The following is a 21,131-nucleotide window of genomic DNA, read 5'->3' as shown; positions in this document are numbered from 1 at the left end:
ATGGAATGTGAGTAGGCATACAGCCTGGATAATTTTCAAAGGTAAGTGATAATATTCATCATTATTGTCTTTTTGGATTAGTTCAAATATATCTCATAACTATAATTGTTTTATGTATATATTTATTATATGGAAAAATGCGCGCATGAAAAGTAATATTCTTAAGATTTTATTAAACGTGGAAAAGTAAAGGACAAGAAATTCAACCTGAAAAAGTAAAGAACAAGATATTCTAGTAAAGTAAAAAATAAGAATTTTTTAGACTTAAAATATTGCAGCTAAAAATAAAATTTGAATATTGATAAATATTTTATTTATTATTTGCATATATTGTTGTTTATTGTTGAGTTAGAAAGGGTGTCAGTTGCTGGATTGAACTTATTTCCCCCCTATTATTTGCATATATTTATGTAGTGAAAATTGTTTGAATAAAATTAATTCATTAGTTAGTTAGTTAGTAGATGGAATTAATAATTTTATAATTTACATAAAAATTAATAATTTTATTATATCATAATTAGGATCATTTAATTCTTTCTAACTCAACAATAAACAACAACATATGCAAATAATAAATAAAATATTTATCAATATTCAAATTTTATTTTTAGTTGCAATATTTTAAGCCTAAAAAGTTCTTATTTTTTACTTTACTGGAATATCTTGTTCTTTACTTTTCCAGGTTGAATTTCTTGTCCTTTACTTTTCCACGTTTAATAAAATCTTAAGAATATTACTTTTCATGCGCGCATTTTTCCATATAATCCATGATTTTTCCAGGCATTGCTATTGTATTAATATATAAATTTATAATATTTATTAATGATTGTCCAAAAAAATTAGCTCTCAAACACACATTTATGCAATATTTATCATTCAATCACAGTAGTTCCGAGCCAGGGTCTCTACCGAGACTGCGGTTCATGAATTTGAGATCTGTATAGAGCGTAAACTAACAAAAAAGAAGATGGCACTCGGTGTCTTTTTAGATATCGTTGGAGCTTTTGACAACATACCCTTCAGTAGTATGTTCAAGTCGCTACGAGAACTCAATGTGCCACCACCGATGGATTGAGTATATGGTGAGGCACAGAACAGTTCAAGTAGAACTACTGAGGGCAACTGTTAAAAGGGAAGTAGTTAAATGAAACCCCCAAAGTGGGATTTTCTCACCTTTACTATTTTTTTTTTTTTTTTAAATTTTTTTTTTTATTACATTTTCACCCCAAACAAGGCAAATTGCCACTTTGGTGTAGGGGGCTACTATCAGGGGAAACAACTACTGGGGTACTATGTAGGGATTTGGGCAGCAAGGTGTCGGTTCACGTTACACTTGAACTTCTGCACGTCAGTACTGTTGGGGAAGCAGGGACCTGGAATGGAATTCCAGAGTCTTGCGGTTCTGGGGAAGAAACTATTGGAGTAAAAAGATCTTTTACATCTAGGGATCTCTACAGTGTGAGGGTGGGATCTAGTAGCCTGTCGGGTTTGTCGAGGGTGCTCGCGTCGTGGGGGCACAAGTGATTGCAGTTCGTCAGAGCATTCACCACTAAAATACTTGTAGAAAAGGCAGAGGGATGCAACATTTCGTCGATGGGACAGAGGCTGAAGCTTAGATGCCAGTTCAGGGCCTATCAGGTTTGCGACTCTCTTTTGAACCTTGTCAAGGAGTGAGAGACTAGTAGCAGATGCACCAGCCCAGATGTGGCAGCAATACTCCATACATGGGCGAATGGTGGCCTTATAGAGGTACAGGATACTTTCGGGTGTTAGTAGTTTTCTAGCACGGTAGAGAGAGCCTACCTTTCTTGCAGCGGCCCTGGCAATGCCTTCAATGTAATTGTTCCAACTCATGTTTCCTGTGAACGTTAGGCCAAGGAGTTTGAAAGATGGACTCTCAGATAAAGAGTCGTTGGCCATTGCTATGGGTGGTAGAGAGGGTTTCTTGTAATTATTGAATGAAACTAGTTTAGTCTTGGCAGCATTGAACGCGACCAATGCTGAATCCTCTTTTAAAGGAGTTTAAAAATAGGAATATTTATGCCCAGGCTGATGCTGATGACATCGCAGTGGTCGCGGGTTTAAAAGCATCATTGGTCAGACGCATTACCAAAATGGGATTACATTTTTCATCAAATGTGATAACGAAAAATTTGAGTTCATTCAAAAAATATGTATATCATAGAATTCACTAATATTTTTAATCGATAAATTCACCATTTTTTGCTATAAAATCATAAGGAGAGTTTAAAAAAAAATTAGTTATTAAAAAAAAGTTCGGTTATTTAATTATAAAAAAAACATACACGGGATTGAACCTAAAATCTTTCCACCAGCCCCCGGTACTCTAACCATTACGCTAACATGTCATATTGGCAAAATCGCAGTAAAAAATTTTTATATACAAAAAAAAGTTATGCAAAATAAAAAAGCGTTAGTCACTTATGTACTTACTCTCCTGTTTGTGAACCCACATATTTTGTTGTAACTTTTTTTCTACTGAACCAATTTTCGAAATTTATTTTTCAAAATGTAGCTAATGAGGTGTTCTATCCAACTATATAACCTGTTTGAAATTTGGTTGCGAACGGAATTAGTGGTGGGGGTTTGAATGTGTCTCGATTCATTCAATTTCGGACTTAAGCATATATTCAACCACTACCGTGGTTGAATGATATGTCTAGATGTTATGTGGGCTATTTGCATGCTCCCTATAGAAAAAAATCTACATAAAATCTAAAAGTGTATTCTGATGCAAAATTAACCAGTAAAACAATGCTTGTGTTCCTGATACACCAACTATTTCTTATTAGCATATAAGTTGAATCATGAAATTTATCTCCCTTGCCTGTCTCTTTATACCTCTGTATTTATCTAGATCTATCTATCTCTCTTTTCTTATTCTTTATCCCTATTCCCCGTCTTGCCATCCCCTATGTGCGAACTTATAAATTTCAACATGTCTAGATTGATAAGCTTCTCATTTACCGGTACCAAACTCCCGTTTTGAAGTTAGAAGTTTTAACTTGAATACACGTTGATGTGTCAAGGTAACAGCAGGCATCGATCGGGCACTTCCAGACGCCAACCTATACGGTGTAGAGAAAGACCAGAAAAAAAACTAAGTCACGATGTGCCTAGCAGATTAGAAGGCATTTTGCGACGCCTACATGCACCCAATATGGCAGTAGCGGTCGATCGGGCACTTCCAGACACTTACTTACACTGTTTTGAACTTAGAAATTTTCAATTGAATACATGTTGACATGTGTTGGTCTAGTAGCTCCTCATCTACCTATACCTACGTCCCCTCTTGTTTGGACTTAGAAATTTTCAATTGAATACACGCTGAGATGACTTGGTCTATAGGATTCTCATCTACCTATACCTACGTCCCCTCTTGTTTGAACTTAGAAATTTTTAATTGAATACACATTGACTTGCCTTGGTCTATAGGATTCTCATCTACCTATACCTACGTCCCCTTTGTTTGGACTTAGAAATTTTCAATTGAATACAATCTTAGATGCCTTACTCTATAGGATTGTCATGTACCTATACCTACAGTACACCCCCCTTGTTTGGACTTAAAAATTTTCATTTGAATATACGCTGAGATGCCTTGGTCTATAGGATTCTCATCTACCTATACCTACATCCCCTTTGTTTGGACTTAGAAATTTTCATTTGAATACAATCGGAGATGCCTTAGTCTATACGATTGTCATGTACCTATACCTACATCGCCTCTTGTTTGAACTTAGAAATTTTCAATTGAATACACGTTGATACGCATTTGGTCTATAGGATTCTCATCTACCTATACCTACATACCCTCTTGTTTATACTTAGACATTTTCAATTTAATACACGCTGACATGCCTTGGTCTATAGGATTCTCATCTACCTATAACTTCGTCCTCTCTTGTTTGGACTTAGAAATTTTCATTTGAATACACGTTGACTTGTCTTGGTCTATAGGATTCTCATCTACCTATACCTTCGTCCTCTCTTGTTTGGACTTAGAAATTTTCATTTGAATACACGTTGATATGCCTTAATCTATAGGATTCTCATCTACCTATACCTACGTCCCTTCTTGTCTGGACTTAGAAATTTTCAATCTAATACACGCTGAGATGACTTGGTCTATAGGATTCTAATCTACCTATACCTACAACCCCATTTTTTTGGACTTAGAAATTTTCAATTGAATACACGTTGACTTGCCTTGGTCTATAGGATACTCATCTACCTATACGTACGTCTGCTCTTGTTTGGACTTAGAAATTTTCAATTGAATACACGTTGACTTGCTTTGGTCTAAAGGATTCTCATCTACCTATACCTACATCCCCTCCAGTTTGGACTTAGTATTTTTCAATTGAATACACGCTCAGATGACTTGGTCTATAGGATTCTCATCTACCTATACCTACGTCCCCTTTTTTTGGACTTAGAAATTTTCATTTGAATACACGTTGGCATGCATTGGTCTATAGGATTCTCATCTACATATACCTACGTCCCCTTTTGTTTGGACTGAAAAATTTATAATAAAATACACGTTGAAATGTGTTGGTCTAGTAGCTCCTCATCTACCTATACCTACGTCCGCTCTTGTTTGGACTTAGAAATTTTCAATTGAATACACGCTCGCTGAGATGACTTGGTCTATAGGCTTTCTCATCTACATATACCTACATCCCCTCTTGTTAGGACTTAGAAATTTTTAATTGAATACACGCTGAGATGACTTGGTCTATAGGCTTTCTCATCTACATATACCTACGTCCCTTCTTGTTTAGACTTAGAAATTTTCAATTGAATACACTTTGACTTGCCTTGGTCTATAGGATTCTCATCTACCTATACCTACGTCTGCTCTTGTTTGGACTTAGAAATTTTCAATTGAATACACGTTGACGTGCTTTGGTCTAAAGGATTCTCATCTACCTATACCTACATCTCCTCTAGTTTGGACAGTATTTTTCAATTGAATACACGCTGACTTCCCTTGGTCTATAGGATTCTCATCTACCTATACCTACATCCCCTCTTGTTTGGACTTGGAAATTTTTAATTGAATACACGCTGAGATGACATGGTCTATAGGATTCTCATCTACCTATACCTACGTCCCCTCTTGTTTGGACTTAGAAATTTTCAATTGAATACCCGCTGACTTGCCTGGGTCTATAGGATTCTCATCTACCTATACCTACCTCCACTCTTTTTTGAACTTAGAAATTTTCAATTGGACACAATCTGAGATGCTTTGGTCTATAGAATTCTCATCTACCTATATACCTACATCCTCTCTTTTTGGACTTAGCGTGTATTCAATTGAAAATTTCTAAGTCCAAAAAGAGAGGATGTAGGTATATAGGTAGATGAGAATTCTATAGACCAAAGCATCTCAGATTGTGTCCAATTGAAAATTTCTAAGTTCAAAAAAGAGTGGAGGTAGGTATAGGTAGATGAGAATCCTATAGACCCAGGCAAGTCAGCGGGTATTCAATTGAAAATTTCTGACATGTGTTGGTCTAGTAGCTTCTCATCTACCTATACCTAAATCCCTTCTTCTTTGGACTTCGAAATTTTCATTTGAATACACGCTGACATTTCTTTGTCTATAATGTTCTCACCTACCTGTACCTCCATCGCCTCTTGTTTGGACTTAGAAATTTTCATTTAAATATACGTTTATATGTCTTGCCCAATAACCTTCTCTTTTACCTGTAATTACATCCTTACTAGTTGGGATGTAGAAATTTTCATTTGAATACACGTTGACATGTCTTGGTCTATAAGCTTCTGTCTTACCTGTACCTACTCTGGTTCGGACTTAGAAATATTCATTTTGAATACACGTTTACATGTCTTGGTCCATAAGCTTTTCTCTTACCTGTACCTACATCGCCTCTTGTTTGGACTTTTAAATTTTCAATATAAGTATAATTTAAAAAATTTCAAGTAATAAATATAATGTTAGAAATTGTTAGTTGAGTGAGTGTTCCAACTGTTCCATCCCTCCGCAACTAGGAAGCCTTCAAGATCCCAACCTCCTCCCAATTGCAATTTGTTTTTTCACCCCCCCTCTAAATTTCACCCATGGATAGAAAGAAATCAATGACCAACACCCGCCCCCTCATCCAACAATTTTTCATTTCTCCATTTTGTCTCATCTAGAGGGCATCCCCACTTAGAGACTGTCCCGCAGTAGCTATGGTGTCTTTACAAATCGAAGTGGAGCGGACGGTCTATCAACTAGACGTGGTTAGGAAGGTCCTACTAACCACTTTTGTATTTTTACTTCCCCGTCCTCGACACAAATGAACTATTGTACCATTAGTTATGTTTTTTATTTTTACACTGAAAGAAAAAATGTTTTAAAAAATGGGTTCTAAGTAAGACATCCCCCAGTATGACAGGGTGAATGCGGTATTATGGTGAAAGAAGATACTAGCTCAGAGAAACTTTTGTTTAGTTCTGGAGTGACAAAGATGACCAAAGACCTCCATTTTAAGATAGTCTTGTGCCTAAGTTTTTTATTCAGTTTGAACTTACATTGTAATTTTAGCCTAATAAAAGATTTAATATCTCAAAGTGTAGTATCTGTTCCGATGCTACACTTAACGTAATTTGTCTGAGTCAATGGAGGGAAAACCCTCCACGCTGAGACAATTATTATTTTTGGTCCCAACCAGAGTGCTCCTTTTGCCTTCTCTTCGGGGAGGGGATTTAACCCCACATTAAAAACGACCATGTGTCACATATTGCTTTCATGGGGAAGCAAATAAATACTACTAATATATATATATATATATATATATATATATATATATATACGGTAGTTTCGCTAGATATGGACACATGTTTTATCATCATACAACTCATCAGTGCAACTGGACTTGACGAAAATCGAACTCAGTATCCTAATGTCCCGAGTCTAGCGCTCTGCCATTGAGGAACCTTCATCATTTAAATATAACGCATTTTAGAATGTTATTTCTTTGCTTATTTTTACAACGAGGATCTCGGTTATTTTTGAACAAATTGCTAAATATTTTCTGTCACTGTTACAGAATTTGAATTCCATTTGTGTGACGCTTTTAAAGTAGAATCATTTAAGGGTTCTGCTTTTTTATACAACCATAAATACAATGGGGATTTTTAATATATTACCTATGGACACCTGTTTTGCCGTCATACAACTCACCAGTGAAACTGAACCTGACGAGATTCGAACTCAAGACCATCGGGTTCTGAGTCTAGCTCGCTGCCATTGAACCCATCCTCAGCACTTAAATATAACTATGCGTTCTAAGTTTGAGGGTCACAGTTGTTAGGACTGTTTTACGTTACTGTTTTATGTAAAGGAAAAAATACCATAGGAATTATATTACAAAAGTCTCTACCACACGTAGTATACTACAAAAGTATCTACCACACGAAGTATAATATAAAAGTCTCTACCATACGGGGTATAATATAAAAGCCTCTACCATAGGGGTATAATATAATAGTCCCTACCATACGAGGTATACTATAAAAGTCTCTACCATACAAAGTATACTATAAAAGTCTCTACCATACAAAGTATACTATAAAAGTCTCTACCATACAAAGTATACTATAAAACTATCTACCATATATAATATAATATAAAAGTCTCGGGTTTGTATTACTGTATACATAGATTCGAAAAAGTTGTCAAAAAACAAATATATAACAAATGAATGTTATCAAAGGCAAGATAAGTTACTTTTCTATCAAACTGGATATATTTTTTGTGTTTTTATCCAATGTAACATGTTTATTCAGCTCGAAAAACATGCAGTGTTTACCGATGTATTGGAAAATTCAAAATGGCGCCCGAATGTCTCTCTAACACGGTAAGTTTGGCAAAAGGTGTTATAAATAATAAACTAGACAAAATACTATTAAAAAACCACCGAATATATGTCAACTTAGGTCACGGTAACATATAATAAGCGAATTTCTAACAGTATTTTGTCTAGTTTATTATTTATAATACCTTTTCCCAAACTTACCCTCTCCGAGAGAGAGTCGGCCGCCATTTTGAATTTTCTAATACATCGGTAAACACTGTATGGTTTTCGAGCTTAATAAACATGTTACATTGAATAAAAACACGAAAAATATGTCCACTTTGGTAGAAAAATAACTTATCTTACCTTTGATAACATTTATTTGTTATATATTTGTTTTTTGACAACTTTTTTGAATCTGTGTACAGTGCAGTAATACAAACCCAAAGTCTCTACCATACGTAGTATAATATAAAACTCTCTACCATACGAAGTATACTATAAAAAGTCTCTACCGTACGAGGCATACTATAACAGTCTCTACCATACTAAGTACAATATAAAAGTTTCTACCATATGGGGTATACTATCAATGTCTGTACTATACGAAGTATAATAAAATAGTCTCTACCATACTAGGTATACTGCAAATATCCCAACCATACGAAGTTCATGAAAGTCTCTACTATACGGAGAATACTATAAAACTCTCTACCATAGGGGGATACTATAAAAGGTGAAGGATGATAGAAAAGTTTGTACCATACGACGTATAATATAAAATAGTATACTGGGTATACTATAAAAATCTCTACCATACGAGGTATACTATAAAAGTGTACCATATGGGGTATAATATAAATGTCTTTACCATACGGGGCATACTATAAAAATCTCCACCATACAAAGTATACTACAAAAGTCTTTACCATAAAAACTATAATATAAAAGTTTCTACTATACCGAGAATACCATAAAAGTCTCTATCATAGAGGGCATACCATAAAAGTCTCTACCATACGATATATACTCTAAAAGTCTTTATCATACAAAGTATAATAGAAAAGTCTACTATAGAAACCCCAAACCCTAGGGATATACTAGAAAAGTCTCTATTATACAAAGTATAATATAAAAGTCTCCACCATACGAGGTATACTATAAAAGTCTCTACCATACGAAGTATACTATAAAAGTTTTTACCATACAGGGTATACTATAAAAGTCTGTACCACACGAGGTATACTATGAAAGTCTCTTCCATATGACGTACACTAGTCCATATCATACGATGTATTTATAAAAGTCTAGGACAGTCTTACACTCATCCATGTAAGAGTCATCCTTACAATTAAGTAAAGCATCGGTTTCCTCGCGACTGCTGTTGTTTTCTTCTTATTCTCTTACATTAGGAACAAAGTTTTTATTATAGAAAATAGTTTTCAGGTTTTCGTTGCATCTCAAGAATGGCATCGACATTTTCATAAAGATCTGAAACAAATAAGAAATAGACATAATTATGCGAAATGAGTTTATTTTGGATGCGTTTCAATGTCATCGTAAGAAACACTATAAGTATATCTTCTAAAATCAAGAAAAATATTTTTTATGAAAAACATACTTATTTACAGAATATTCTTTATCATTTTTATTTAGAAAATGTATTTTATCATTTTGAAAATATAAACTAAGGTAGACAAAATTATATATATACTGGCAGTCCGGATGGTCGGCATTGCCCGGTCAAAAAATACTCTTAAATATGATATTTTAATTAGTTCCTATTTCGTTTTTATTATTATATTGTATTAGACCCAATATATAGTAATGATTGAAAAAATAAAAAAAAAATTTAAAAGAAACAAGACTCATCCGCCACCACTAAAAATCGAAACCAAAACGACTAGCTTACGATTTATTTTTTATTTTTTTAGAGTAATGCCTGAGCTATGAAAACATGTTTGCTGAAAAGCTGAAAATTAAAACATGGACAGAATAGCTATTACGTTATGAATGCATGATAATTTTTTGTAAATCCTAATTTACAGAGTTTAAATATATATTCTAAATTATTTTAAAATTTATATTCAAAAACAAGATTTAATCTACCTTTTCGATGCGTCTCCACATTTTCATAAACAACCTCTCTTGATTCTGAAACAAAGAAATAATGACATTATTTATATTTATTTATTTATTTATTTAGGAAACATATTGTTCTTTATAATTCGCAAAAATATCAATTAAGATAAATACAATTCATGGTACTTATGCACTTTTGTTACCGTGCTGAAATAATAAAGTTATGATTAAGTGTGACAAATTACATGACTTGAATCGCGCCACTTCATTGGTTGATTGAATTGACGCACTATTTTAATTATAGCCTTTCTCATTGGTTGATTTGAATTTTAATCGGCACGAGCGCGGACAAGTTTAAAATGCAATTATTCAGTCCAAGCTAATCTTTCATGCACGATGGACGCATTTTTATCTTATAAATTTACGGGCCCTTTTAGCGCATAATTGTCATGGTACATTTAGTATAATTTAACCTACTAAGGTAGGAGTTCCTTTTCTAATGAGCGAAGAATGTTGATTCATGATTCACTACTTAGACGAAATTATCCGGCTTTTCTATTGGATCGTGATTAAATGGATCCAAACCAAGTACTATTGAAAGTTTCCATGGAGTTTTTTTTTTATAAATTATTAACTACCAGGCTCGAACGGGCGGCAAAATGACGCAACATAATTTTGCAAGCGAGAAGAGACGTCCGGTTTTAATTAACCAGGTAAGTACGTTTTTCGTTGTTGTGTATATTTTTCGCTTTGCCGGAGTTCTAAACTATAGAGAAGATGAAAAGACCTGCTTTAATCAACCAGGTAAATGCGCTTTGTAAAATCGTGTCTATTTTTAGCTTTGCCAGAGTTCTAAACTGTGAGAATATAATTCTCACATACTTTAAATGTCAAAAAATTATGACCTTTACTTATTTCGAGTTTGACTTTAAGTAGTAATATTATGTTATTTACTTACGTTAGAATTGCCTTCAAAATGCAAACTTGTGATTTTCATTAATTCAATTTTGCCTAAAGTTGCTGAATAAGATAATTATTTCTTTTAAAATTTGCCTTCTAATAGCAAAAATAATGTCGTTCTATAAAGTAGCACATTGCGCCATTTTCAAATAACGTTAATTACGAATATGATATTTACTTAATTTAAAATTTGTCTTAAAAAGTAGCAATTTCCAGGTTTAAAATCGTAATTTTCATTGCAAACTTAGGATATAAATTCCTATTGTGGTTATTTTAACTGTGGTTAGTTTTTATTTATATTTTAAATTATTTTAAAATTTATATTCAAAAAACAAGATTCAATCTACCTTTTCAATGCGTCTCCACATTTTCATAAACAACCTCTCTTGATTCTGAAACAAAGAAATAATGACAGTATTTATAAATATATAATTATTTATATAATTAGGAAACATATTGTTCTTTATAATTCGTAAAAATATCAATTAAGATAAATACAATTCATGGTACTTATGCACTTTTGTTACCATGCTGAAATGATACAGTTATTATTTAGTGTGACAAATTACATGACTTGAATCGCGTCACTTCATTGGTTGATTGAATTGACGCATTGTTTTAATTACAGCCTTTCTCATTGGTTGATTTGAATTATAAGCCGCACGAGCGCAGGCAGCTTAAATTAAAAATCTTCATTCCGAGGAAATCTTTCATGCCCAATGGACACATTTTAATATTCTTATTAATTTAAGGACTTTGGCACCCAATATTCAAAAGAGAGTTGCAAACCTGATAGGCCCTAAACTGGCATCTAAGCTTCAGCCCCTGCCCCATCGACGAAATGTTGCATCCCTCTGCCTTTTCTACAAGTATTTTAGTGGTGAATGCTCTGACGAACTGCAATCACTTGTGCCCCCACGACGTGATCACCCTCGACAAACCCGACAGGCTGCTAAATCCCACCCCCCCACACTGTTGAGATCCCTAGATGTAGAAGATCTTTTTACTCCAATAGTTTCTTCCCCAGAACCGCTACTCTGGAATTCCATTCCAGGTCCCTGCATCCCTAACAGTACTGACGTGCAGAAGTTCAAGTGTAACGTGAACCGACATCTTGCTGCCCAAATCCCTACATAGTACCCCAGTAGTTGTTGCCCCTGATAGTAGCCCCCTACACCAAAGTGGCAATTTGCCTTGTTTGGGGTGAAAATGTAATAAAAAAAAAAATATTGTCATGGTACATTTGAGACAATTGAACCTACTCAGTTAGGTGTTCCTTTCTTGACGTAATATCGTCTTTTTAATCAGCTAAGAATTTTAAGTTTGGTTTTACCTCTTCGACAGAATTACCTGCCTTTTATTATTGGAACATTGTTTAGATGGACCTAAAGCCAAGAACTGATGATAATCTGCACAGAATATCTTTTCCCTAGCAGCCTTAAGTGCCAGGCTTAGCTGATCAGCAAAATGACGCAACATACTTTTGCAACCGAAAAGATGAAAAGAATTGCCTTAATCAACCAGGTAAATGCGCTTTTTGAAGTTGTGTTTATTTTTCGCTCGACCAGAGAATTCCGTTGCTATCAATGAGAATACTAAACTTTCTTTATATGATGAAAAAAAAGATAGGAAAATTCGAAAAATAAAAAAAGGAAAACTAAAAATAAAAAAATATCTATGTTCTATAACGATTCCTATATTGACGAGAACGGTTTACCAATAAACATTTCTGATTTCTCGTCATTGATTAGGGCAGTCAATGTCTCCGAGAAAGTTTGTCACAAATTGAAACAACGACAAACAGAAACCAATCACAGAGCTAAATTATTGCTCTTTTGTTTGTATGCAGAGGGATTAATTTCCCTATGAGTTGGAATATTTAATCCAACCTTCAAATAAGGCTGTGCAATCTTGGTTTGTTTATTGATAAGGACGATTTGTTGCGGACTAAAGGACGTATACAGAATTCTGACATCCACCTCTTTGAAGTTAAATTCCCTATACTTTCGGGACACCATCATCGTTTGACTGAATTGGTTATTAAAGAGGCACATTTAAATTGTTGCCACCTTGGACCAATCCAACTCTTTCAAAGTTGAGCTTATCTGGTTTCTGGATTCCCCAAGGAAGGCAATCAGTAAAGAAAATTATCCATAATTGTATTACTAGTAAAAACATCAATTCGTTGCCTTATACAGCATCCTGGGGTTCTCAACTGCTCACTCATCAAGCAAATTTTGGCCATCCATTTCAACAAGTGGGTAAAAAAATGTTATCTCGTTAATAATATAACACGCAAAAGCCCCCCTCTTGGGTTGAGCACTATCGTAAATAATCTCACTCGCCACTTAATTTAGCTGAAAAAATGCGAAGCTCGCGGTTTGTTTACAAACAAACGTTTGAGCCCTCTACGAGCGGCGGACGGATGTTTATTTAAATAGACATTCGGACAGATTAATTTGCGGCCACAGCTTCCGTAGTCAGGGGGTAGAACTGCCGACTATCATCACGACGGTTCTAGGTTCGATCCTCGGCTTGGGATAGGTGTTAGTCTAGCGGCACTGATGAGTTGTGAAACAACGAAACAGATCTGTATGTCGATGACTAAAATAAATTTTATATATATATATATATATATATATTATTTATAGAAACAAACTTAAATTCATAGAAACAATTTTTAATTATAATTTTTTTTTATTTAGAATGACAAAGTTTTATTTATAGAAACAAAGTTTTATTCCAAGAAACAAAATTTTATTCATAGAAACAAGGTTTTATTTATAGAAACAAGGTTTTATTCATAGAAACAAGGTTTTATTTATAGAAACAAGGTTTTATTCATAGAAACGAGGTTTTATTTATACAAACAAGGTTTTATTCATAGAAACAAGGTTTTATTCATAGAAACAAGGTTTTATTCATAGAAACAAGGTTTAAGTTATGGAAATAGGTTTTATTTATAGAAACAAGGTTTTATTCATAGAAACAAGGTTTTATTTATAGAAACAAGGTTTTATATATATAGAAACAAGGTTTTATTTATAGAAACAAGGTTTTATATATAGAAACAAGGTTTTATTTATAGAAAGAAGGTTTAAGTTATGGAAATAGGTTTAGGTATAGAACCAATGTTTATTTGGAGCATATTTTATAGAAACTAAGCTCATGTATAAATCCAAATTTGATTTATAAAAATAAAGTTTTATTAATAGAAATAAAGTTTGTTTAATAGAAAGAGGTTTTATTTTAAACAAAGGAATAAAACAATGTTTTAATCATACCTGTTTGTAGCATCTCAAGATAAAACGGTTGTGTTCGTTCCTCTTCTAACAGGCAAGAATGAAAATTGACAATTTTTTATAAGAAATTATTTATTTAAGAAACAATGTACTGCTTTATAATATGAATATAAGTTCAATGACTTAAAATTTAAAAAAAAAACAATGTTTTGGAATGTTTTGCTTATATATATATATATATATATATATATATATATATATATATATATATTAATTACCAGTTCCGTGCTAAATTCCCAATTCTGATACAATTACGGATTCCGATTTTTTTATAAATCTGTAAGTATTTAACTATAAGATTGTTATTTTCCCCAATTTTCGTAAAAACACATGTTAAAAAAGCAGATATTTTCCTAAACATCAAAATACACTTGTGGAGAGTGATCTATCGATTTTAGTTTTACTGGTAATTTAAAATCAATAAATACTTATTATTTTATCATTATTACGAGCAATGGAAGGTTTTACTTAAAAAAATAAAATAAAAAATACAATTAAAAAAAGACAATTAAAAGAATCGCTTTGGCATCGGAAAATAGGCACCAATATTTCCTATTCTGATACCGATTCCGATACCCCCAAATCTTCTGATTTTTCCGATTCCCGATTCCGATTTCCATTAATCGTCCCAACACTAATATATATATATATATATATACATATATATATATATATATATGTTTCTTATCTTTGAACACTTTCAGTTGTAATAAAGTCGGTCAACTTAGCTAATATGCACAGACCGTCATATAATGATAAGATCACTCTGACTGACGCTAAAAACATTTAATAAGAATAAATGTTTAATTTCAACTGTATCGCTCGCAGTTTGCAGTAGGATAGGCGTTCGGGTCCTTGCTAATGAAGCCAGCCATGACTTCTGTTACCGGGGTTCGAGTATCTCGACTAGCGTTAATTGTAACACTCTGTACTGATGAATCCCGAAAGGATGAAACACTATTAACTGTAGGTATTTATTTAAATTTAATTATTATAGTAAATCATTTTATATATATAATTAAATTTATATATATATATTACTATAATAATGAAATTTATATATTTATATATATTACTATAATAATTAAATTTATATATATATATATAGTACTATAATAATTAAATTTTTATATATATATTACTATAATAATTAAATTTATATATATATATATATATATATATATATATATATATATAGACGATATATTAATATTTAAATGGGCTTTTCCGTAACCACAGCAAAGGTAAGTGTTTCTCACATGCTTTTCCCGTTAGGGATTTCCCCTTTCTTCCTTCTCTTCAAAATATGCTACATTGCCAAAAGTGTGTTTATTCATAAAGTCTAAAAAAATGCTGGTTTTTGACAATTTTCAAACGATATAATGCTTGAAATTGTCGAACTGGACATGGAAACAATTGTAACGTAAATTGAAATACACTTTTTGTTGCCATTAACACCTTGTTTTTAAGTCTTGATTTTGCTTACACGGTATATATATATATATATATATATATATATATATATATATATATATATTACACAGTGATCACCACTTATCAAGGCCCGGAAGCCACTCAGGGATAAGGGTTATTGCAAGTACATTACGTTAGTGTGGAGATTTGATGAAGTGTTTACTTAAGAGGGCGGTTCATTAGGAATTTGTTAACATTGGACTTGAAGACATCCAAGTTGTAGTCCGGTGGGAAGCAGGCAGACGGAACAGAGTTTCACAGGCATGCAGTTCTAAGAAAGAAGCTTTGTTCATGGAATCCGCGTTTTGATTTAGGCACATATATAGAGTGGGGGAAATTTTTCACAGTGGATTCAGCTAGACGGGTGTTTTTTATGAAAGATTGGCGAGGGGGGACCAAAGATTGGAGTTCAGACGAGCACCTGCCATGGAAATAACGATAAAACAAGGATAGGCTCGCAACGTCTCTTCTGTGGGAGAGAGGTTGCAGGGTAGAGAAAAGGGCATCCCCCACTAAGCCACGAAGTCTATTTTGTACTCTGTCAAGGCAGGATAGGCTGTTTTTAGCAGCTCCTGCCCAGATATGGCAACAGTATTCCATCCTTGGACGTACTTGGCTTTTATATAGATAGAGAATTGCATCAGTAATGAGATATCTTCTGGAGCGGTAGAAGGATCCCACCATCTTTCCAGCGACCTTGGCAAAAGACTTGATGTACGTGTTCCATTTCAGATCAAACCCAGAAGCTTGTCAAAACACGAGGCCTCACCCAGACGAGAGTCATCCATCACATTTGATGCAAGATGGGGATCAGAGCGTTGATGATGTAAGGATAGGAGTTTGGTGTTGGATGCATTAAAGGTAACCAGCCACATCTTCCCCCACTGAACCACGTGCTTGAGAAAACATTTCCAGTTATACCGTAGCTGGAAATCTTGTGAAGTAGACCCTTATGCCATACCTTGTCGAAGGCCTTTGATATGTCAAGAGCAATTGCCCTAGAAAGGAAGCCTTTGTCAAGAGATTCACTAATCCTGTGGGATATAACCGTCAGCACATCTGCAGTAGATCTTGCAGAGCGGAAACCATATTGTGTGTCACTAAGGTTATTCCTGCTGAGGTGGTTGACTATTTCTCTATTTAATATGGATTCAAGCAACTTACTCATAACACACAGGAGACTTATTGGTCTGTACTGAGAGGAAGATGACATCACCTGAATTCTTAAATACAGGGCAAACTGATGAGGTCTTCCAGGGAGTCGGAAAGCACTTCTCCTTAAGGCAGCGCTTAAACAGTTTCGTAAGTATGGGAGAAAGTTCTGGTTGAAGCTTTTTTAACACTATAATTGGGATGTTGTCAGGGCCAATAGCTTTACTGGAATCAAGGTTCTTGATTAGCTTGGCGACCTCATGCACGGATATTTGTATGATACCTAGCTTGTTCTGTGTTATAGGATATATATATGTTCTGTGTTATAGGATATATATATATATATTAAATTTGTATTCAATGAATTTCCAAAACTCTCATTGAAATGAAATGAAGTGGTTGAGTTTCATATCAAAGAATTTTTATTATTGTCCTTAACCTATAGGGGTTCGATGTCTACCATCTCATCAGAGGAGAGAAAATATTAGCAAATACTTATAAAGGTGTGCAATTGTCACTAAGCATTAGCCCAATTAGCATTGCCTACGTGTTGACCCAATTGCCACTGTCTAAAAACGGCCCAATTGCCACTGCCTAAGCTTCAGCCCAATTGCAACTGTTTCAGTGTTGGCCCAATTGGGCCTGTCCAAACATCAGCCCAAATCGCATTGCCCAAGTGGCACTGTCCAAGTATTGATTCTATTCTGTGTCAAACTCCTAAAACAGTATCAGTACAAAGATCTAAAATAAAACCGAAAAGTATCTGTAAATACCCAAAGGTTACATCGGCTGAAACATTTAGAAAATAATAGTTTAAATAATCCAAATAATATGAATTCTCAATCCTTAACTCCCAAAATTATAGATAACAGTTTTATTTAAAGAAACAAAAACTTATAAAAATAAAAGTTTTATTTGTACCTTTTTGTTGTTCGTCAAGATTTTCATAATCAAATTTCAAATCATCGTAAGTATCCTCTGTTGGTTCAACCTCTAAAATATAAAAGTAAAAAAAAAAAAATTTTTATTTATAAGAGATTTATTCATTTTAGAAAAAATATATTTCTTTATCATTCAACAGAAGTTAAATTATTATTACATTACATCTTTCTCTCTCTACCTTTCTTTTCTGTTCTTGCTGGAGTGAAATAGTATTAATACTTGTGGTGATATTTCTTAATGTCTATAACAGACTCTTATAACAGACTCTTCCAATTTTGCATTTTATAGTTAGGTGCTTACTATTGACAGAGGGAGATAGAGAAACAGAGAAAGACAAGAAGAGAGAGAGAAAGAGAGACAGAAGGGAGAATGACAGGCACGGTATAAAAATAAAAGTAGGGATTAGTTTTAAATAACATTCAGTGATATTGGCTGCAGGGACACTTTGGTGACCGTCACATCAGTAAGAAGTTTGATTCTAAATGGTGTTCACACTCATCAGATTTTGATCTCTTCCAGGTTTTTATCTATGAATTTCCTTGAAAGATAATGTTTATAAAACATAATTTTCAAACTATTCCTGAACTGGAGAAGACCATCAAGCCTAAATCAGGGAAGTGCCAAGAGTGGAATCTGTCAGAGATATTGATAATTTTGCACCTGGTATCCAGATGTGCTTATCATCGATCAGTGATAAAATAAAGATTGTTGGCTATTTATGATCAGAACTTGGTGGACAAGTCAGACATAAACTGAAGTTTATTTGTAGCATATCTAGATGGATTGCAGAAAGAGTCATTAGTTGGGCAGTATCACAGAGTATTAAATGCTAAATCTTGAAAACATCTCCGAACAGGGTAACCTATATAAAAATGTATTAAGACATTCCATGACCGTATGTACATTATCACCTTTCACACACAGAAAAAATAAACAACATTGTTCGATTAGTGATTGGTGATTAATCTGATGTCACTAAATTAAAAAAAAAAATTGGGGCTTTCCCATTTTAAAATGAATTGTTCCCAAATCAAATTCTATCGTCCCATCAACTAAAACAGTAAAATTTTAAATAAATACATATCAAAAGATTACATTTATTGATTCGAAAAAAATATTTAGCTGACAATTTTATTTAAGGTAAGAAAAATAGAGAATATTAATTTTGTTACCTTGGTGATGGAATTTGATCACAGGGTGGATAATGTTCTCGTGTGATTGCACGAGTTACGAGTACATAGATTAAGTCAAGGGAACTTCTGTCATTACTAATCAGCAGAGCATCACCATTCTCATCCAATGGAAGAGTCTATCAGGTGTGATGGTGTATGTAAGTGAAAACTACTCGGTGAGAATTGAGGACATGTGTTGCATGAAGAGAAATGATATGATAATGATGCGATCAATGTACAATGCAAGTCTTAAACGGGCTTGGATCTGAGATCTCAGAGAAAGATTGATTCTGGACAATGTAGGGAGATGTGTTCAGAACAGGAGACTTCGATATTATGGCCACATTAAAAGAATGGATGAGTTTTGGGTTAGTAGATGTACAACAGTTGATGCAGCAGAGTCGGTTGGCAGTGAAAAGCCCAAGAAAACATGGGAGGAAGTGACAAGAATGAGCTTGAGAAAAAAAAAAGGAATAAAGATGCGACAGTTAAACATGATGATGATGATGATGATTTCAATGGTTTTTTTTTATAGAAAAATAAGACCAGTTATTTTCTCACCCAATTTATGTATAGATGGCAGGGGGTGTTCCTTTCTTGCAGGTTTTTTCTTCACTGTAAATTAAAAAAAAACAAACAAATACATTACGTTTGTGTGGAGATTTGATGAAGTGTTTACTAAAGGGGGCGGTTCATTAGGAATTTGTTAACGTTGGACTTGAAGACATCCAAGTTGTAGTCAGGTGGGAAGCAGGCAGACGGACCAGAGTTCCACAGGCGTGCAGTTCTAAGAAAGAAGCTTTGTTTATTAAATTTCTTTTAGAACTCTTAGTCTCGTGCAACGGGATAAAATTTGTTGAACGTAACGACAAAATTTTTGTTAACAGACGAGAAAAAAATATTTTTATATAAGACTATCGGGGGGTACCCGGCGTTGCCCGGTTATTTGGAGTTGTGTGTGGTTTTGGGTAAATCCAAACTCCGGGGGGAGGGGGTTTAAAATAAAAAAAAGTTTTGGTAGGTAAGTATGAGGATCGAACCCAAACCCTTGAGGCAAAGTTGGAAATTAAAGTTTGAAAAAAAAAACATGCGATGTTGCCTGAAGGGTCTATCCTTGGACCTTTATTATTCCTAATATTCATAAATGAACTCCCTGACCAAATTGTCTGTGAGCTGGGTATATATGCTGATGACACCGCGCTCTATAACAGGCATGCAAAGAAAACAAATAAACACATATCTAAGAAAATGGCAGAAACACTAGAGGATGATCTCCAATCAGTAGTAGAATGGGGACAAAAATTCGTGGTCACATTCAATGCTGCCAAGACTAAACTTGTTTCCTTCAATAATTACAAGAAACCTTCTCTACCACCAATAACAGTGGCCAAAGACTCATTATCTGAAAGTACTTCTTTTAAACTCCTCGGCCTAATGTTCACAGGAAACATGAGGTTCTCTCTACCGTGCTAGAAAGCTACTAATGCCCAAAAATATACTGTACCTCTATAAGGCTACCATTCGCCCATGTATGAAGTACTGTTGTCATATTTGGACTGGTGCATCTGCTACTAGTCTCGCTCCTAGACAAGGTTCAAAAGAGTCGCCAATCTAACAGGTCCTGAACTGTCAACTAAGCTTCAGCCTCTGTCCCATCGACGAAATGTTGCATCCCTCTGCCTGTTCTAAAAGTATTTTAATGATGAATGCTCCAACGGACTGCAAGCACTTGTACCCCCTCGACGTAAATACTCTGACAAACCCGACAAGCAGCTAAATCCCACCCCTACACAGTAGAGATCCCTACATGTAAGAGAGCTTTCTACTCAAGTAGTTTCTCCCCCAGAACTGCTAGACTTCAGTTCCAGGTCCCTGCTTCCCCAACTGTATTGGCATGTAGAAGTTCAAGTGTAACTTGCTGCCCAACTCCCTACATAGTACCCCTGTAGCTTAGGTCCCTGATAGTAGGCCCCTACGTCAAAGTGGCAATGTGCCTTGTTTGGGGTGAAAATGCAATAAATAAAAAGGCTTTCGAAAAAATATTTCAAATTATAAGAAGAAATATTAGACACAAAAAAATGTTTGTTATTGTAAAAAAATGTGCAAGTCATTCAAACAACAACAAAAAAATGACGAACTGATTATAAATTATCTCCACTGTCGATGAAATTCAAATAGATATGACAATTTTGAAGATATAAAATAACGAAACA

This window comes from Euprymna scolopes, chromosome 27, assembly GCF_053919585.1.
Source record: "Euprymna scolopes isolate OS-2025 chromosome 27, ASM5391958v1, whole genome shotgun sequence".
Lineage (NCBI taxonomy): Eukaryota > Metazoa > Mollusca > Cephalopoda > Sepiida > Sepiolidae > Euprymna > Euprymna scolopes.
The sequence above is the reverse complement of the archived record's forward strand: the minus strand, read 5'-3'. Positions refer to the sequence as shown.